Source organism: Oryzias melastigma, linkage group LG14 (assembly GCF_002922805.2).
Source record: "Oryzias melastigma strain HK-1 linkage group LG14, ASM292280v2, whole genome shotgun sequence".
NCBI lineage: Eukaryota > Metazoa > Chordata > Actinopteri > Beloniformes > Adrianichthyidae > Oryzias > Oryzias melastigma.
This window is the reverse complement of record NC_050525.1, coordinates 10,877,172-10,898,333: the sequence shown is the minus strand read 5'-3', so window position 1 is coordinate 10,898,333 and position 21,162 is coordinate 10,877,172. Positions and strand designations below refer to the sequence as shown.

The 21,162-nt window shown below is 38.2% G+C and overlaps 1 protein-coding gene across 8 annotated transcripts in view; it reads right to left on the bottom strand.

Moving 5' to 3' along the window:
* LOC112142593 (RNA-binding protein Musashi homolog 2) overlaps positions 1-21,162 on the bottom strand; it is a 311,624-nt gene that overhangs the window by 274,448 nt on the left and 16,014 nt on the right. The gene's annotated exons all lie outside the window — the stretch shown is intronic.

Below are 21,162 nucleotides of genomic sequence, written 5' to 3'. Positions count from 1 at the left end.
ATTCTCAACCAGTAAGGCGGGTTATCTCTGCATGGCCCCATGGTGAACTGTCAACTCGTCTGGGGGTAAATCCCACCTCACACCAAGCAACAGCTGTTTTAGTCTGCAACCCCCCAAAGACCCTTAATGGGAGTGTAGAAACACATAAATGGATGCACAGTTTGTAGCTAAAGGTTATGCTGCATCCTCCACGTTCCTATGTGAACAATCTAGATCAGTGATTCCGGTTTCATGTCAGACAATATTTTCACGGACCGGTCAATACGAGGCTGAAGAAAGTGTCTGATTTTTTTTTCTTAAGCTCCAAGTTCCCCTTAACTTTTGAGGGCAAAGTGTAACTTTATCTTATAAAAAAAATTTTTAAAGATGCTTTAATTTTTTTTTTCATGTAGGAGCCATCAAAATGTGATACAGATTTTGGCTTAACCCATAACTGTCTATGTGGAAGCTAAAAAATCAGATGCCAACTTCATCATCGTCCAACTTTTAAGGAGCGAGAGATAAAGATCCACCCATCCATCTATCCATCCATCCATCTATCCATCCATCCATCCACCCACGTATCCATCCATCCATCTTCTTCTGCTCATCCGAGACTAGGCTGCAGGGGCAGCAGTCTAAGCAAAGATGCCCAGAATTCCCTCACCCCAGTCACTTCCTCCAGCTCCTCTAGGGGACCCTGAGGATTCTGACGTATCTCTCCAGTGTTTCCTGGGTCTTCCTCAGGGCCAACGCCCAGTGGTACATGCCTGGAACACCTCCCGGGGGAGGCGTCCAGAAATGGGTAAATATCAAAAAATGATAATAATAATTCAAATGGATGCTAAGACAGGTATTTAAAAAAATAAATAATTTGAACAACTTTATCAGTAGTATCCTTGTAACATTAGAAAGACGGTTATAGACTATTATGCATTATTAGAATGGTTTGAAGGAACAACTGTTATGATTTTTGGAGTAAAGACTTCTGGTTTTTGTCTGTTAAATACAGCTTTCTTTTATTTTGAAGTCCAGGGCTCTTCTGTTTCCTTACTGCAAAAAGAAACTTTCCATTATTATTTGTAAATTTTGCTAGTTCAGAGGTTTAAATTTGGTGTAGCCACTTTAAGAAAGCAGCAGATGACATTTGGCAAAAATTAGTCAGATGTGGTAGAGGGGGGATTCAGTAGTTTTCCAAAACCAAACTTCCTTCAAAATCAGATTATAAATAAAACCTAAAAAAAATGTAGGTCATGTTTTACTTCTCTGAGGCCCGGTACAATCGGTCCCACGGGCCCCTATGGGTTCTTGACCCAACGATTGGGGAGCACTGCTCTAGATCATCTTTGACTTTACTTCCTGCCTGGATTGGTCTCTAAACTGTGGCTGAATAAATAGATGTGTTGTGGTGCTCCAGATTACAGCCTTTTTTTTTTTTTTTTTTTAAGAGTTGGCTGCTGTGCTTTATAGCTTTTATTGGCTAATGTGTTAGCCTGTGGCTAATAAGGCTTCATAAAAATGAGATGAGCCAAGCTCGCAAGGTGCAGCTGAAGCCACTCCAGAGTGAACACACATAATTTTGGTCCTGTGGCTGCCATATTGTAATCAAATGATGTTAGGTCTAACAAAGAATCCCAGGAAATAGGGGGAGGAAAGGGATGAACAGCCCACATTTGCAGCTGTAATTTCAAAAGACGGGATCTTCCTATTTGAATATCAACAAGCCTTAATTTTATAAAGCATAAGGCCGCCAAGCTGAATGATTTTAGCCGTCCCTTTAATGTAGCCCTCTATCAAGAGGAGGTGGCCTGTGCTGTTTGATTGGAGGACAGACAAAGTTAAAAAATTCAAACGGGGTTTCTGCCACAAGTTCCCGTTTATCAGGGATGATAAAACGTGGATTAAAGATGTTATGTTGTGTGTGCTCTGTCTCTTTTTCTAGTCCTGGTGACTTTGAAAAATATGACTCTAAATTTAGCATCCGATTTATCAAGCTCCACAGGAAAAAATAAAAAAAAAAGAAAAAGGGGGAGAGTCAGGAATGGTGCACAGGAGAAGAGACAAGGTTGAAAGGTGTCTGAAAGACAAGTGGACAAAAAAGACTGAGGATGGCGGGAGGAGGGCATTGTCTGGGAGATCCTGTCCATCACTTGCCACTTTCAGAATGAAAACACATTTTCACTAATATCCGCCCCCAACCGCACACCCACACACACACATGCACAAAACACACACAACAGGAAGACATATCTGGAAAAGAGACGTGAATTTCAATTAAGCAGGTAAGGAAATTAAACAGTGTTACAGTTATAGAGTCAACCAAGCAGATAAAGACTAATACTGCAAAAAGGGTGGAGAGATGAAACGGTCCGACCAAAATACAAGCTTTTCCATCTCCAACAAAAGCCAGAATGAAGGTCAAAACAGGCTTATAATTTAATAAATGTCCACTTTCTGACTGTCTTCTCTGCAGCAATAAAAAGGACCACACATAGTTTTATTGCCCCAAATTTTATTAAATCCATCTCTACAATTTATTTTTAATGTCTTCATAGATATTTCTTGTTTATTTTCCTTTTTCACCTCCTGTCAACTTTATGCAAATTAATTGCTTGATCCTGTTTTGCTCGCCCCTTTTCACATCCCCTCATTGTTAGAACCAATTTGTATGTTTCTAAAGTAAATTCTAACGTTAACAGCGTGGCTTATTTTCAGAGCTTAAACATCTTTAGATGTAAACAGTTTTTTTTTTTTTTTTAGTTGACTGTTAAGGTCAAAGCTGGACAAGATGCCATGTTTGTTTAATCCGAAAAGCCCATTTTCAAAATGCAAAGCACGGGTCACTTTCAACAGAAAAAAACATCTCCAGCAAAAAAAAAAAAAAAGTGTTTAACTGGAGCAGTTTTTCTCTCACCTGCACCTCATCGCAGCCATTTTTGTGCAATGAATGAAAACCTGTCTTTAACTTGGGGAGTAAAATGAGCTTCTCCAAAAGCGCTCTCTTAAAGATGATAAAACTAAAATTGTCCTTGTTAAGATGAAGGATTTTCACAGCATGCAAATGCTCTAAAGCTCAAAACACCCCTCAGCGGCATTGTAAACAGCCAACTGCCAGGTTTGACAGCGACTCTGTCGCTTTGAGCCAGCAAACGCTTGCCACACTGTCTCAGCTTAAATCAGAAATCATAGCTGGAGTTCAGCGTTTCAAAGGTTACAGAATTTTCTTGGCTTTCTCGCTGCGAGCGGTAGACGTTAGCAAACAAGTTTTGTATTAACTTGGTGGATGAAGTCTAAATTATTACTAAACACCTCATCAGCTGACACTCTGCTGTGTTTATTCACTTCAGTATTTCTCTATGTGTAATGCAGTCTATCCCTGACAATATGAAGCTTAACCCTCTTTGTTATCATGCCACTGTTTGCAAAAAATATACAATAATTTTTATTTACTGTTTTAGATTTTTTCAGTTCTCTTCAAAAAAAGCCCACTCACATCAAAGACTATCTGATCACGCATAGATATATAATATATGTATGAGTTTATTTGAATGTCTACTCATTTCACACCATGTATGTATGGATGTTGTAGCCAATGGAATTAATTTAACAAAAGCTAATGAGGAAAGGAGGTGAAAATCATTTGGAGCAATATAAATGCAAAGAGAAGAGAAGGTCAAAGTTGGCCTAATTAAAAGCGCAATAAAATCCACAAGCGCAACAAAATTGCTGCATGTAGCTATCAATTAGAAATCGCAAAACGGTCTTCGGCAGTCGCGGTAAGGAAATGAATCTGTCAACACTTTTCATTATTGCGTGATAACATGACAGGGTGAGGGTGGGTGAGGGGGCTGCTAAGTCACAAAATGAATAGTAAAAGAAGGACTTTACCTGCTTGAGCCTCTGCTTATTTCTTTTTTTTTACTTGCAGAAGCAGAAAACTTTTTTTTTTCCTCTGCTATGATTTTTTTTTTTACTTTTTCCAGCTGTGCGTCATATGGAGATCTCTTTTAATGAGTCAAGGTGAAAGCACAGGCAGTGGTCCAAATTCATGGCAGTTCTGTACCCCATGTAGAGCGTGTAGGTGCAAAAAAACACATTTTTCGGTTATTGTGCGACCATAAATGTCGGCTCAGCAGTGGCACACCTGCAGTGCCGCCGCAAAAAGGTTGGATTAGACCAAATAAATTACTCGCTGAAGTGGAAGGAGCCGGTGTCAATCATAGTCAATCAAACCGCTCGGTCTAATTCCACCTTCAAGCAACAAACATTCCAAAATCAGGCAAAGGCAGATTCACTCAAACTTGTTCTTTACCCAAGCAGGCCAGTAAATGCTTTGCGAATCACTGTGAGTAATGCTAAAACTGTGCATCATAACTAAACACCAACCAGAAAGCTTGTGGGTCTGAGAGACAGACTGTAGGCCAAGTTTTACGGTTTGTTTGGATATAAACCTTTGACATTTGGAGATATTCTTTTTAGATTGGAACACTTTTATTTTGGCAAACCCGTTAAACCTTTTATTTTTTACATTTAACATCCTCCTGGAGTCAGAAAAGTCTCAGATCTGCCGTTTATGGGTGTTGTAATATTTACACTGGTTGTAATGAGAGGTGTAGGCTGTACTATCATGCTGTATTGGTGGTGTTTTAGTAAAAGGGTTGTACTGAAACATTGTGAGGACACTAGTAACTAAGGGTGCAGGAAAATAAGTGATTTGGAAATATATCGCAATACTTTATTTAGAATGCAGACATGCTGATATTTAATTATTTATTCGTGTCCTTTTGTTTTCCACTTTCTTTTTCTTATGCTGGAAAATATTTAATTGTGGAAACAGACAATGTTATTTGTTCATTTTAAGAACAAATATGACTTAATTTACTAAAAAAAAAAAAAAACACCTTCAAAGCAACATGTTAATGAGATACAGTTGCAGTGGTTGATGTTGTGATCATTAGATGAAATGAATTTTACAATTTTATTACAATGAATGAAGATTCAGGTAGAGCTTTTTTTAAGACATACTCTTTAAAAAATGGTAAAAAATTGTCCAGGAACATTCTTGGGATATATTGCAACAGATATCGCATCGTGAGCGGTATGTATGGTATCGCCAGCCAAAACACACCCCTACTGATAATTAGATTAAGATTTTTCAGGGACTGATGTATCCTTTTGACCTCATTTCAGGATTAAAGTCAGACATAAAGGTAAGATTAGCTTATTAACATAATGTTTTTGCCTTAAAGACCCACTCCAATGAAAATTGTGTTTTTAATATGATTTTTTAATTTTTTTTTCTGACGATGGAAGACATATATTAATAAAATTAAGCTTAAAAATGCCTCATTGAGTGTTTCTTTATGTGAAACGTTGCAAATCAGGAGAAGACAAAACAAAAGCTGTTTGAAAAAGATTGTAGTTGTGACATAGAAGCTACCGCTCTATTCTGATGCATCCACTTGCAGACGAATAGATCCATGTCCGTCTGTTTTCGTTGTCTAAGCTGACATTTGGCTCAAACTGTATGCATATTTTAAATAAGCTACTGCTGCTCTGCAGAAACTATGTTCTACAAAGTTTTAATGTTGGCTAAAGTGGCATAATCCTTATTATCATCAAAAGATGATCAGAGTGGGACTACAAACTTTAAAAAAGTATCAAAGTTATGTCAAAATTTCTTTAGTAGAGATCTTCAGTTTGGCTGTACACGGAATTAAATTTCGTAGCAGCATACGCTTTATATTATTTCCTTATTTTTTCTATAAAAGCTGCAAGTTTCTAACAAAATAATTGAATTTTACGGTTAGTTTTTGTACAGTAAACACAATTACAGGATTTGTTGTTTGCTTGTGTAGATGTTTTTGTGTAAGTCCTGGTAGATAATCTTTGTTTTTCCTGATAAGTAAAATCTAGCCTTTCAATTTAACGTGACAGAGGCAAAAAGGTTTGTTTCTATTGTTCTATTGTTAGAGGAAACCACTGTTATTATGTTAATCCAACATCAGTTACATGCCCGTTGAGTCCAGAAGAAGAAGAAAAAAGTAGCTCCATGCTGTTTAATCTTTAACATAAAAGAGCATCACTTAAACGGCGGCTTTTATTACAAGGTCCATTTTGTTATTCGCTGCCAAAACACTCAAAAATTCTCATATTTTTTAAATTGTATGCTCGGAGAGCCACAAAGTGCACACTGCACTTGGTAACGGCAGCACTCTGAAGACTGTTTGATTAAGCATGAAAAGCATTTTCGCTCATATTAACAGCTGTTAAAATCAGCATTAAAATGGGGTGTATCCATTTTCAATAATCCCTATAATTAAGAGCCAGAACAGATCCTGTATTTATACAGAACATTATTGTAAGATTTTCCTGTGTGATCATTGTGCTCCTAGTCAGTGACGACAGGGTGATCAATAGATGCATTAATTTTGCTCGGGCACAGTCCTCAATCACTTGTTTTACACACAGTGCAGCAACAGTTTTTCCTTATGCTTTTTTAACCTATTGCTTCTTTCACATTTTTTTCTTTCCCTCCGCCGACGCCAGATTGTGTTTGTGCTCAGATTCTTTTCTGAGTTAAATTAAATGCAAAATCTAATCTGTAAGAGGCACATAAACAAACAAATACAAATTATGGACAGCCCACATGAAAACACAACACAATTTTATCCAGATGATAAAATATGATGCGGCTGACACTGCCTCCAATGAAAAATTATTGGCATGAGCCAACATGTCAGCAGTATAATCGTGAATGATGCGCGGAAAAGAAAGGTCACAGCTGAGGACTGAGCAGTATGCAGAGGAACGGCTTAGCTCTTTAGCGCCTTGACTAAGATGCAGTCATTCAGACTCTGCGTTCAACACATTTATACCTATTTTTGCAGCAAAATGTGACACCATAACAAATGGCATGAAATTAAATTTATGACTTAAGCTTCAATAAAAAGGCTTTTTATCTAGATTTGGAAAAAATGAAAAACTCTTCTAGAAATGAATGACAGAACGCATTATGTGTGACTGAGGAGGAGAGAGCAGGTGAGGGTCTTCATGGATGTGTTGTGCTGTGCCTGACAGCATCTGCGGCTGCATATCCTTTTTCGCTTTGCTTTGTCATTAAGCAGCCCTCAGAGTCTATGCAGCTCTTTTCAATGACCAACAACGCCATGCAGATTTTCTGCCACTCTGGCCATTTGGGAGCTATTAGGCGGTGCATTGGCAGAGTACAAGCACAACAGTAGCCCGTCCAGTGGCTCCAACATCAGGTGGAAATTACAAAAACACAATGCATGAATGGAAAATGGGGACAAAAGTGTCTGATTCTTATCATAATAAATTTGGGCATGTGCACGGAATTGGTTTTGGATATTTTTATCCAACATTTTAGAATAAAATTTTAACTTTCAACAGCAATATTAGAGTTTTGTGTGCAAGTTTACCTTTAAGATACTCAACAAAAACCCTGGAGTCTATTTCTGGAAAATTGAAGTAAAAAAAAAACACACAACAAAACACATCTCACTCCAAAGAAAAGCGACAAGTAAAACCACAGTGCAGGTTTTGTGTTATATAATAACAATATCAGATTTATTTCTGTTTGCTGCATCTTATTTTTTGTCTGTCAATTTCAGTTCAGTTTTCGTCTGTCAATCTGCCCCCAACTGTCAACTGTCATTTGGTCTTTGTCTGTCAATTTGTGTTTGGTTATTAAAAGACTCTTACTCAGCTGACTTGGATGACAGCACAGCCATGATTTTTGGCGGGGGGGCCAGAACTACTAATGATACTTTTTTTCAGATATTTTCAAAGTTGATATATATATTTATTATATATATAATATATATATATATTTAAAGGTCTGGGGATTAAAAAAAACAAGAAGAGTGAAGCAAAAAGCTATCACTATTTATCACACGGCAAAAAAGTAGCACAACCCGACAAGCATGTGTAGCCCTAAGAAACCCTACCAGAAAAAAAAAATTAGAAATGAAAAAAAAAATAGGAGACAGTACATAGAAACCTTCCATATGAACTGTCACACAACATCAAAGTGAGAAAGAGCAATCTGGCAGGCGGGACTCCAATATCTTACTCTGCAATGACAACTGGATCCAATCACAGCAAAACACTTCAGTGAGCTGGCCAGGCAATTTTCCAATCAGTAGGACACATTCAACAAAATAATGATCACACTTAGGCTTTACTTTTACAGTTTACGAATAAACTGGAGAGGTGATGTATTGACTGAATGCTTAAAAGCTTTTGGGGTCTGCGTGAGTAAAATAACCCTAATTTAAAAAAGAAAAACAAGTTTTACTTCTGAACAAAAAAAAAACAAAGAAAAGCAACTAAATTGGCTGGGTATTGTATAGGCAGGTGTATAAATGTGCACATCTGAACACATTTTGACCCTTTGTGCTGTTACTGACAGTTAGACAGCTCCATAGTCTTTGTTGTGGCAGTCCCAGGCTGCTTGTCTCAAAGTGGGAGAACAGAGGAAGAGCTAATGAGAAGCAAAACGAAGTCAAAACTGGACAGCAAGGGGCTGTCTCTGACCACACAATGGAACTCATCATCCTGATTAAACTGTCCACCCCTTTTTAATTATTCTGTGTATTCTATTCAAACATCTTAAAAAGGTCACTGTTAAAAAATTAGAAATGCGTTCCTCGTCGGCCACTCCAGTTCCAGAAGCAACTCCCTAAAGTGATGACTTTCAAATTTAAGTGCTTCTTAGCCTCGTTGACGATCCCTGATTCTTGTACGGGGTCGGCGGAGATTTTGAAGCTGTTGGATTTAAATACCAAATGTTTATCATGAAAAAATTATTACGGGGGTAGTAAAGAGGAAAGCTGGAGAGAACCCAAGGTCAGATTCACTGCTGCTTTACGATGACCAAGGCCACTTAAACTGTGACGTTGTTTTGATGAGAGACCCAGCAAAAACAGAAGCAACCACAGTCAAATCTTCTGAATACTAATTGTATATCCTTTGCATATAATACAGTGAAAACACTGGTAAACACTGGGTTTTTGTTAATGATCCTAAAACAAGAATTGATTTCACTTGGTAAAATCCCGTCCAAAAATAACAGATTTTGAAGCAATGTTCAAACACCATTGTGCTACAAAACCTCATATGGAGAAACCAAACAAACGATGCCAAGATTGAAGGGGTGTAACAATGAATCCACTTAATAAATTAATTGATTTATATTCCTACTGTCAGGAGCTAGAGTTCTGTCTCCCTTTCTCTCTGACCACCAGCGGGAGCTTTTCTCCAGAGTGTTGAACATACTACATCTCCCAGCTGCCCCAGCGCAAACTTCCCAGATGCCACTCAGCTGACTCATCTGACAATCACCCACCTGTTACTTAAGCAAGGCACAGATCTACATTCTGTGCAAAGTATTGTTTAGTGCCACCCTGCCTGTATTGCCGAGCGTTTCTATCTGGATCTGATCGTCTGTTTCTGACCCTACTTATTTTCTGATTGCCTGCCGCCTGCCCTGACCCTCACCTGGACTCCCACTACTCTACTCTCTTCTTGGATGATCCCATGCTCGTGTTTGACCTCTGCCTGTGTAACCGAGATCTACCCTTGTGGAGTTTTAGCTGTGCTCAGCTCTGTCTGAACTAATAAACCTGATACACATGAAACCAGCTGTCTGCCCGTGTCTGCACGATCCAAGCTGATCAATCTGTCTGAGGTAAGCTGTAAATCAACCTATACTATTATGAAATAGTTTCAAAATGAAATGAATCTATTATATTGGAAAATACCATCTGGATTGAGGTGCGGTAGGATTATTTTATGTTAATGTAAAACAAGTGCCATAACAGCGGACAACACACGTGATCTAATTGAATTTTTGGCAAATAGATGTCCTCGATCAGTTTTGGTCAGGTCGTTCAAAATGAACCAATATCAACTATGAATCGTAGCATCAACCACAAATTATTAAACCTACATGATAGGTGGACATCCAACAGATTGTTCATTTACAAAAATTGATTTTTTTTAACACAGATTTTACCCTATAGGGCGGATACATTAATGCTCAAAATAAATAGACATCATAGCATCTTATCACTGTTAAAATAAATAGATAAATCCAGGGGTGCAGTTTAATAGCAGTTAACCCGCTCATGCATCGATATAAAGCTGGTTTTGCCTTGTTACTAACTCACAAGTGGAAACAGAGGTGCAACAGAGGCGTCAGGGATGTAATGGTCGATTCACACAGGACAGTAGTGTGGAAAAGAGCTAACAAAGACTCAATAAAAAGGCTGTATAAATGCAGATCTTGACTTGTTTACAAGTCAGTTTTATGACCTGGTCATGACTTTACTGTATACACTAGTAGCTGAAGGTTTCTGGGGCTTGGTGGAGTGGTTTTCCTACTGACAGCTGGAGAGCAAGGGATCAATTCCGAGAAGATAAAAGTGAATGTGAATTGATAAAGGTGGCAGAAATAATAGAGGGGAATTAAAACACAACAACGATTATAAACTAAAAACAACAATAAGGATGATCTATCAGTCTTTATTCACAAAGTCAAGATGTTAAAAGAAAGAAAAGTCTAGAGGCAACAAAAACTGACAGAAGAATAGAAGTGGCTTTTACATAGGAGTAAATGAAAATGATGACATTTATTAAAGTAAAATAAGGAAGTGAAAAAAGTGATAAAATTCTTGGTCAAGTGACAATGCATTTATAACCCACATAACTCCCTTTTGTCATTTACAACTTCTTATTTGTGTTACTTCCTGGCATATTTACACCGCTCTAGTGGGAAATTATTACACATTGTCCTCTTTGTTAAGCACTGATGTAAAAAAGCCATTTTACTTTGTCAATGAGATTATCTTTATCTTTTTACAAAGGCTTAATGTTAACAAAAACATTCAGCAGCTTTTAGATTCCAAATGAGAATAAAAATGTATAATTTTAAAAACATTTGTAAATAAAAATTTTTTGACATTTTCCCTTTTATAAAATAAAGTTTATAATATTAAAGGTTAGAAGTTTAGCGTTATGGTCATGCATGTATGTATTTATATAAAGCAGTAAGATGAACAGTTACCTGCTAAAATATTAATGTTTGTCGTAGATAGAAAGTGTGAGTTGTGTTTTTTTTGCAAAGAATTAGGGAAAAATGTGCTCCTTTAAAACTAAAACTAAGCCTCTCTGAAGAGTTATCCTGTTTATCAGTTTACAGGAACTTAACACATCACCTTTATTTTTCTAGTTTGCAAACATTTTTATCACATATTTTTTTTGTATTTTTTTTATCTTTATCCCTTTGAAACATCTTTCCCTACACTCTAAGTGGCTAATTATATCTCTAAATAATGACTGATGAATTTTAGACAACTCTAAATTATAAGTCATGTCTAGTATTGTACTTAATTACAGCTGTTTTAACTAAATCAGCATTAAGGGATGTGTTTTCGTGTCATTTCATCATCATTTTTTGTTCACCTTCATTTTTAACACTTTATTCAATATTAACCTTTTCAAACACCTTCTCATGAACTATGAGTGGCTAATTATCACTCTAAATGATGGGTGAAGAATTTAATTCAACACTAAATTATCAAAGGTGTTTTTTTTATTTTTTACTAAAACATGGCTGTTTTTATCCCCATCACCTTTAAGAAAGAAGCATTTAAGTTTTCTGTGTTTGTGCTTTTTATTGTTTGTCGCTTTTTATTAGGTTCTATTATTTTTCTTATATAAGTCATGCTTTGTTTACAGATTATCTATAATGGTTTTGTTAGCTGTTTGTTGTTGCCGTCATGCTCATCCCAGCTTTCAGCTTTCAATCATCAAAGCTGTATCCTGTTGGTTAATTACTACCTGATGTATTTAGGAATTGTATTTTGGTTTATCTTTACCTCATGCTCCTCTTTCTATTTAGTTAGCTCACATGTTCGTTTTATCACATTCAAGCTATGTTTTTATTTTCTGTCAGGCTTAAGCTAATTTGTTAATATATGAACTGTCCTATAAACCACTTTTCCTGACACATTTGTTACTGTCCCACCCACAGACAGTAAACACTTCAGTTTAAGCTTAGCCAAACTATCAAAAAGTAGTTTAGGAAGATTTGTGTGTTAGCAAATTCAGCCGACCAATCTGTACTAGTGTCCCCCACTGCAGTGCTTTTGGTTTGGGTCAGGGCTCGCGTGTATTTCCCTAAAGATTGTTTTTAAATTGAGATGAGACTTCACAGCAGGAATCTGTCCAACATTGGAAACCAAAACTCATTGTGGCCAGATGCTAACACGCCTGGCGGGACGCTAATGCACAAGTACAGAGAGGACTTCCTCTTCCCACTATAAGCACGGCGATGCTTCGTATATGGAAGCCATAAAGATTAGCTCTCCGTTAATATTCTTTTGCACTAAGAAGGTAATCAAGATTTACTGTAGTACATTAACTTTTACATATCAAGTGGAGCACAAGTGCTCTGGCTGGTTTGCTCTCCATGATTGAGGCTGCTATGAGCTTCATAATAGGGCTGTATAATTTATGTGTTATTTGACATGTTTCTATATAGCCTTTACACACCTGAGCAGCCTGTTGTGAGCAATAAGTTATCATATTTAATACACATATTTCTGAGACTTCTAGATCTCATTGGCATGATTCAAAATTTCCCTAAAATTAACTTGAACTTTTTTGATGTTTTCTGTCATGTAGTTCATCATTATTCCACTGGGGGCAGTAGAAGGGCTTTTCACACTCATTTAAAAATGGCTGCTTCAAGGAAATCTCAAAAACATTTTTGGTGTGAAAAATGTAGTTAGTTTTCTAAACTTTATGGTGCAAGCAACTCAACTGTTTTTTATGACTATTTGCTGTATTGAAAAATGCTAAATTTGTCATTGATTAATTATTTATATTACATTTACACCATGTTAAAAATGAGTGGATCAAATTGAGACAGTGGGTAAACAAGGTGCTTTTTTCTTGAACACTCATATCAGTATTTTTGTATCTAAAACTACTATTATTGTAAGTGAAAGCTTAACAAATCATAATTGATGCTATCTATATCTCACTCTAAAATAATATAGTAATACATTTTTGTGAATGTCATCAAAAGGTTTTGAAAAATTTAAAAAAAAATGATTTTTTTGCCAAATCTCTGTAATGGACTTTACAGGGTTAAGGTAATAGGATACAAAAACAGTGACTACTCCCGTGTTTTTCATGTCAGCAGCTCACATAACCCTGGAACTGAGAATGTGTGAAATACTGCACGCATTACCCCATAGTGCAAAGTCTATCACTTTCCTCATACAGCTTGATTTTACAGAAATGGTTTTTCTGCAAGTGATTGGTCTCCTGTGATATTTTTATTAGTTCTAAATAACTTTTCTTTATAATAAAAAAAGAAAAAAAAAACAGTGAAGCCACCAAGAGTGATAGAACAGCTGTGCAATGCTCTTGAACAAATCTCTACCCTAAACTTATGCATGTAAACTGTCTTTTTTTTTTGTGATGTGTATGCATGAAGGCTTTGATAGGAACTCTAGAGGTATAGCGGGGGACCATGCCCTCTTCTCCTCTGCTCTCCTCTATCCTGGCTAGCAAGCTGTCCTCATTACTGTCAGTCAGCATCAGGTTTAGCAGTGCCAGGCTCCTGCACAGCCCTCTGTCCTTTCTGCCCTGCCAGCACTAGCCTGGCTGACTGCTGCCATTGGTAAGCATTGTAAGAGCCCCTCAACCTCTAGAAAACCTAATTACTCTCCACCCGCAACCAAGGAGACCACAGCGGAGAGCAGAGGCAGAGGAAAGAGGAATCACACACACACATGCTCTCTCCATTTATAAGCGCTTTGGCAATTATTCAAACAAAAGAGATGAGCGTTCATATTATATCTACTGCAAAAAATAATTACACTGGCATTCCCGATTACAAATCATTTATCTTTCCATTGAAGCATAAATATTGGCTGAGAGCTGAGAAAGAACAGAACACAAGACACATTTAGAAAGTGTGAAAGAAGGGAAAAAAAAGGCGCATGAATCAAAATGAGCATCGCTTTGACTAGCCGTTAACTGGGTCACTCAGTTGGTGATTGTGTCTGACCACAAAACAAACAGTCATTCATATGTCTCTGCTCTGGCCCCATTTTCATCTGGAGCCGTTTCACTGAGGCCACTCAAAGCAGAGGAGCTGACGGGTCAGGGATTCAAACCCGTCTCCAGCTGCGACACAGCAGCCATTACCACAGAGGGAGGAAGGAAAAAAACTCCTTGTGTCACTCTTTCTAAGGGGGGAGTGTTATTTATGTTGACTGCACATCTGCTTTTTTCAGGGGTGAGAGGAGAGTGACAGTAAAGAATTTCCATCAAGTTGCTTGTCACTTTTCTGACATCTTGCTCCAAGTTTTCTTTGCTCAGTGCCACACTGGCTGCTTCCTGCAATGCCTTATTGTAACATGTACTGTCAATTGTTAAACTCCACTTCAAAAGTACATTTATGAGGAAAATAAAAAATAAAAAATAATAATAAAATATCATAAAGAAATTCCTTGGCAAGATTCAACCTATAGAACGTGATTTTGAAAAGGTCTGGATCAGCCCGTACAACCTGCCATCCTTCTCCAGATGTTCTATCAGCACATCACTTCAACGCTGAATATCAGAAATGTCACTGTCCCGAACTATCGTCACGGATGACAATGCAGCGCTCTGTTGCATTACATCGTAGTCTTTTGTCCTTGAATATTCTTTCAGACTGGTGCAGCTGCGCAGATCTGAGTTGGAAGGGGGGGGAAGCTGGTGGTGCTTTTAATAAACTAACAAGGGCATTCAAAGGGAGCTGGCAGCTACAGAGGCTCCATTTTCCCAGCACTGAGCAGTGTCATTTAAAGCGAGGAGCATTTTGAGGGGAGAATATCATAATGCTTAATCTAAATCAAATAATTGAGCAAGGTGTAAGACTGGATTTACAAGCTCCACTAATCCTAAAGTGCAGAGACCAGCAAAGTAAAGAATGTGTGGGTGTGTGTGTGTGTGTGTGTGGGGGGGGGGGTGTTAGGGGATAAGCCTGAACGCAACTTTGGGTAACTCTTAACCTTCTCAAATCTAAATTTTGAGAAGGATTCACTAAGGAACTGACAGCAGATGGTGGTGTAATAGCTGCTTTTATCTGATGCACTTTAGTTTTTTAAAACCTTAGTCACCTACACCTGTGTGGAGGGGTTGACAGGTACAGGTGGCATGGGTTTTCGGGTTGTCCGGGCTGATGGAGGGTCGTAGAGAGAAGTAGCTGCATCTTAGGAGAAGTCTAGGTGTCTTACAGTTAGCTCTAGGCGCATACCCCATGAAAAGGAAACATACAATTGTTGTGCGTGTGGTAAGCGTATCGTGAAGTATTACAAAGGATAGTGTACATAGCATTATGGCATATGGGAGATGCAGTCTTACAGTGCCTCTAATGTCACACTCTAGTTGTTCACAAGATGAATGCACTGGTGCCTTAGTGACAACACGCAAATGCTGCAGGTGATGCGCAAGTGCCATAAGATGCCCAAAGGATATCCACACAAACTACAATATGATTACTTGCCCTGGTGTGTTATTTAAAGTCCCACTCCACATGTTTTAACATGTTCTTGTAGCATTTTTCTCATGGCGGAGGATATATATAAAGGAATTTATGTCTCTGAGTATTTCTTTATTCAAATTGCATTGGATCATGAGTAGATAAAAACCCTCGGTTTGAAAAAGCTCAGGTTTGTAACGCAGCAACTGCGATGTGTCGGCCAAAGTCTCCCTGCCCCACTACAATTCTGATGCATCCATTTTCAGGCAAATAGATCCACGGACATACGTCTTCATTTTCCTCATCTGAGCTGACATCTGGCTCAAAACCGATTTGCTGCATAATTGCTCATTGTTTTTTTTGTTTTTTTGCCAAGCTAATGTTAGCTTGGGGTTGTGATGGGCTGTAGGCGAGCAGGAGAGAGTGTAAACAAAGGAATACTGGGATATCAACATTCAAGACGTTCAAAATTGATCAGCGAAATAAAAAGTTTGAATAAGTGTACTATCCTGATTATAAGTATTTGCCAACTGCACCACATCCATCTTTCTTTTTTTTGTTTTGACCCTCCCCCGAACCTACTGACCAAAGACTTAAGAGATCTTTGGTCACATGGCTTTGCTTACAAGGTTTGGTCCGGAAAACGAAGGAATGTTGGACTGCGGTCTGAATACAGATCAAGCGCAGAGTTCGGTACTCAGTCTGGAACTAATCATTTTCCCAGTCTTCCCTGTCTGCCCACAGCAAAAAAATGTGCATGAACATTTTCATTCTAAGAGTTTATGGAGAGATCTACATCTTGGATATTTCTTGCAGGTCGAATAAAGGTTTGCCAAATTTTGTAATTGAGACCTAACCTTTTAGCTCACGAAACACCACACAGAGCTCTGGCCCGCTTACACATCAAATCCATTTGCAAGGTGTAAAGAAAGGGTTACGCCCCTTTCTCTGGAAATCCAAGCGGCTCCCTCCCTTTCATTCTCATAACAAGCCATCAGAACTCATCTCCCACTGAAGTAGCCAAAGTCCCACTGGCAATTAAAATCATGCTGGGGCATGCCGTGGTTTGTGTGCAACTCCACTGTGGGAAACAAAAGCAGCAGCGGCAGTAACGACACCAGCAGTCGAGTGGCAAATCTCGAGCAGAAAACGTCTCTTTGATTTCTCAGGAAACTCAGAGCCGGCCTCGTTTACATGTTTCACTTTGAGCCTTACTGGAAAGTATCAAACAAGGAGACAACAAGAAACTGCATCACCTCATCTACTTCCCACTCTTTGTAAACAGTGACAGCGCCACAAAGGAGGGTGTTCTGTTTTTCATTTTGTCCTTGTTGCTGTACATAATTACCAGTGTCTTGATTCCAGAAAAGCTGAAATCAGGACAAAAACAAAGAAGATTTTAAAGTTAAATTATTGCTCTTTTAATTTTTAGAAAAGTTTAACTAAGCAATAGTCCCAGCAATACAACTTCGTTGCTCTGCCTTCGCATCTCTTTTTAAAATTAGGCACATAAATGTCAAAACAAAGCGTTTACACCAGTTTTTGGTATGAAAGAAAATCCTGGCCGTCAGCGAACGCTGCACAGTGACACTAAATGTTGAGCTGCCGAAACCTTTCCAGAGAAATCCTGGCATTTCTTCCAGCTGCCTATCTAACAAAGCCGTGGCTATCCCCAGACGTCCAGGAGGAGGCGAGGCATAAATGAATGTGCATAAAGCACTTTGCATCACATCATGATTGTTTAATCCTTTCATTCACATCTGTCAATCATTCTCAGATGCACCCTAATCCCTGAATATTTGCAGACCGGTCTATATTGATACCTTTAAACATGACGTGCAAGCGCAGCCTCCATTTATATTTTTACAAAATCTTCCTTCTAAGTCTAAAGATAAGCTTTAGTTGGGGACATTATTCCTTTGTAATGGTGTGACAGTCTGCATTTCTTTAGCCTGTTTCCTTTGATTGACAGCGCCTGCGGTTATCTCCCCTTTGTGCCCTTTACCAATATTCTGCTGCAGATGGTGACAAAAACATAAGATTACTTAAGTCATACATATACATGCTTCTTAAATGTAAGCTGGGATTTATCAAGTCATACTGTATTTGCAAAAACACGTCCTTATAGAAATATGTAACGTCTTATTAATATCATAACCTCTATTTCCAGCTCACAATTTTCTCCAGAGCTGAGCAGCAATTTGGTCAAACATCCATACCTCACTTGCTGGTATAGAAGAGTGTTAATCTGCTATACAGTTTCCATGGTGTTGTTTATGGTTTATCAAATCCCCCCTCCCTCATTGGTGGCACTGCCTCAGCTCTCCCACAGTATGTTCTTAAAGTCACCACATATTCCCCAACATCTTGCTGGCTCTCCTGTGTTTGGCAACTATGTGAGTGTTGTGTGTGAAGCAGTAATAAGTGAGCACAGACGTGCATGGCGGTACGCTCACAAGTGAACAGATGAGTTGATGATCACAGCGAGCTCCCCTTATGGCGTCCGAAACGCCACATTCTTTCAGCTGACTCTTAGCTGTTGTTTTGATGGCTTTTATTTAAACCCTGCTGATTCTAATCCAGATTTTATATCACTTTTTAAGCTTTTTTTATTTTAAATATCCCATTACTTTTCTTGCTGTTTTATTATTTGGAGCATTTTTAAACGTTTTTATTAATAAATCAAATTAATTGCATTTAGCGTTTTCAAGAATGCACTAAATGACCTTATTTACTGGTAAAACCAATGTTGTTATGTATTTTCTGAGTGCTGGGAGCTAACATAGGCGCTAACGTAGTTGACAGGCGACTATTCACTGAAAAAGTGAAACATTGTATAATTTGAGAAAAGTTCTGTAATTTGTTACATTTAAAATTATTAGTTTACATCTAATTAAAATTTTGAGTTAATGATTAATTCAACAACAAACGTGATTTCATATAAACCAATACTTTTTAAATGTAACAAATTACAAAACGTTTGTTAATTGATACAATGTTTTACTTTTTTTAGTATTGAGAGGTATTAACATCTGTAACGTAGCAACGGTAGTAACATCTGAAGTGGAAGACACTATTTTTTCCATATCGCATCACTCGGAAGGATAATTGTAGGAATAGGAAGAAGCTGTAGAGGTAGGGAAGCAATTACGATTCAGCCTTGGTGGCTTATAATTCCAGCTATGGCACAACTATGAGTTAATATTAATATAAACTATTAATTCATCCTTCATTATCAATTTTCAGAGCTCCAGTGTTTATGTTCTTTGATTTACTGTAATTTTTAAATTTTAAACACGATCAACATAATTCCAGTAGATTGTAAAGGAGAAAAGCGCCATCTTCATATCAATACCAAATCTGAGTCTCTGATTGACAACATTTTGACTTGGTTTAACTTTCAAAGCTTGTACGTAGAGCCCAAAAAAATCGCGTATTTACGCATGTTTACATAGACTTTTTGTTGGAAGTGGGGGCTTGAATGTGCATTGTCAAGGGTGGTGTGAATGTAGTTTCTGTTGTCCGGAGTGCTGTGCAGTCATCCACATAAGAAACACAACAGAAACTGTACAATAGTTTAAAAAAATAAAAATCTACTGAAAAAATGTGAATAAAATAATAAAATCCATCCCATTATTCTTAAAAAATAATAAAAAAACCAGTAGATTTGTCAATGTTGTGTTTGAAATTAAAAGATAATGTTGAAATAAATCTAAAGAAAAGTGCACTTTTGCTTATAATGTGCTGGTGTCCGCTTCCTGAACGTGACTGTCTGTGTTCTGGACCAGTGTCAGGTTTGTCTGCTGATAACAAGATGTTGTTCCAGTGATCCTGTCATCCCACTGCAAGCGCCTGCAGTTGTTTACATGGCAATGTCCTCCATGTTCACCTTCACCCCCATCCTGTTTTCAGCCTTCCCTTCACATTCCGCACCAAACAGTGTAGTTTAACCACCGTGCTGCATTAAAGCAGCCAAATGTTATTGGCTACCAGCAAAGTCACTGTAACTCAGGAGAAAACGGAACGCTGATTGGTCTCGTCACAACCTGTGAAAGCACCTGCCAGGCCAAGCTTCTTTTTAACCAACAACAACAAAAAAAACCTATTTAACAGCTGCATAAGCAGTTGTGCAGGCGAACAATGACAGAAAAGAACATGCAAAACAGAGAGGACTCTGAACGGAAACCTCAGAATGGGGCTTTCCATTCAAAAATCTTCAAATCAATTGTACATAAAGTACAAACCCCTGCAATGTTAATCTATCAGCCTTAAACCCATTGTTTTAAAAACCCCTGTTGTAATCCACTTCAATGTAAGCGCTCTTTCTTCTCTAACAAACATGGACTGAGGAAATTGAACCAATCGCTCACTGAGTGCTGTTTTGGTGTCATTATTTCAGTGAGTTATGGTGAATATATTCAGTCAGAACACCTCCAGTAGCGTTTCTCTTCTGAGGCCTTGCGAGGGCCGTTTAATGCTGCTTACAAAAATGATACGCAGAGAGAAAAAGAGCAATCCCAGTCGCTTTTTCACTTAAAACCCGCGGGCATCATCCAACATCCAGGCCGAAATAATGTGCCTTCAACTTTTATGAGCGCTGCTGCGAACAGAAGAAGTTAAAGTGATAGACTTGCCATGTAATATGAAAAAAAAAACACTCTTGCAGCTTTTCAGCTGTGAGCTGATATCCTTAAGTCACCCCGTGCTCAGGCTTTGACAGCTTTCAACACCAATTCCTCATTTAAGACCTGAAAAACTTTCACAATAAAGCACCAGGAACCTTACAAATTTCCAAGCAGTTTAAGGGGGGAAAGAAAAAAAAGCTCCGATAATGATGTTAAATAGTGCTACAGTGCACTTTACTACAGTGTGCACATTAATAGCTGGAGGGCAGTGTGTGAAAGTGTATGTGGGGGGGGGGGCATGTCAACAAAGCCCTCGACTACGCCACAGCACCATCTGCACATGCTGAATATTTAATTGTCAATAGAAGCGCTCAAGACCAGTAATCAAGAAAAGAAAAGATAATATGCGTCACCAAGAGCTTGTGCGACAGTTCCTGCATGATTGGAGTCGGGCTTATTTCTGGGAACACCCATTGTTTCAGCGTTAATTGTGATCATTTCTGCATGCATGCGGCACAATAAAGACGTTTGTAGAAATCATTCGTGTCGCTCAACCTCATTCAACTCCCAACGCCTTGGAACAACACAGGCGAAAAATCCAACCGATAAATTTCTTCCATCAGTGTCACTGAGAAAGCAGCGTTCGTCTCTTTAAGGCGTTTGAGCAAACAGCAGCCCGTACAGTCTTTGCAAAGGAAAATGCACCGTCAAAGCAAAGCAACTCTTTCCAGCTCCAACCAACAACTGTTTGTGCACATAACTTATTAACATGATATAACTGACAAAGTTTTCTCAAAGCCCACAATATGAAATTTGATTAACACCAGATTGCAACATTGCACAAATATGTCTCCTAAGTTTGCCTTTTAGATAAATCCTGACACAGCGCACTTCAGCAAATACCAAACATGTTCAAAAACCATTTTAGTTACGCTGATTATTTCTTTTGAATGCAGCCATTTCACCTCCACATGCGTGGAGTAATTGAAT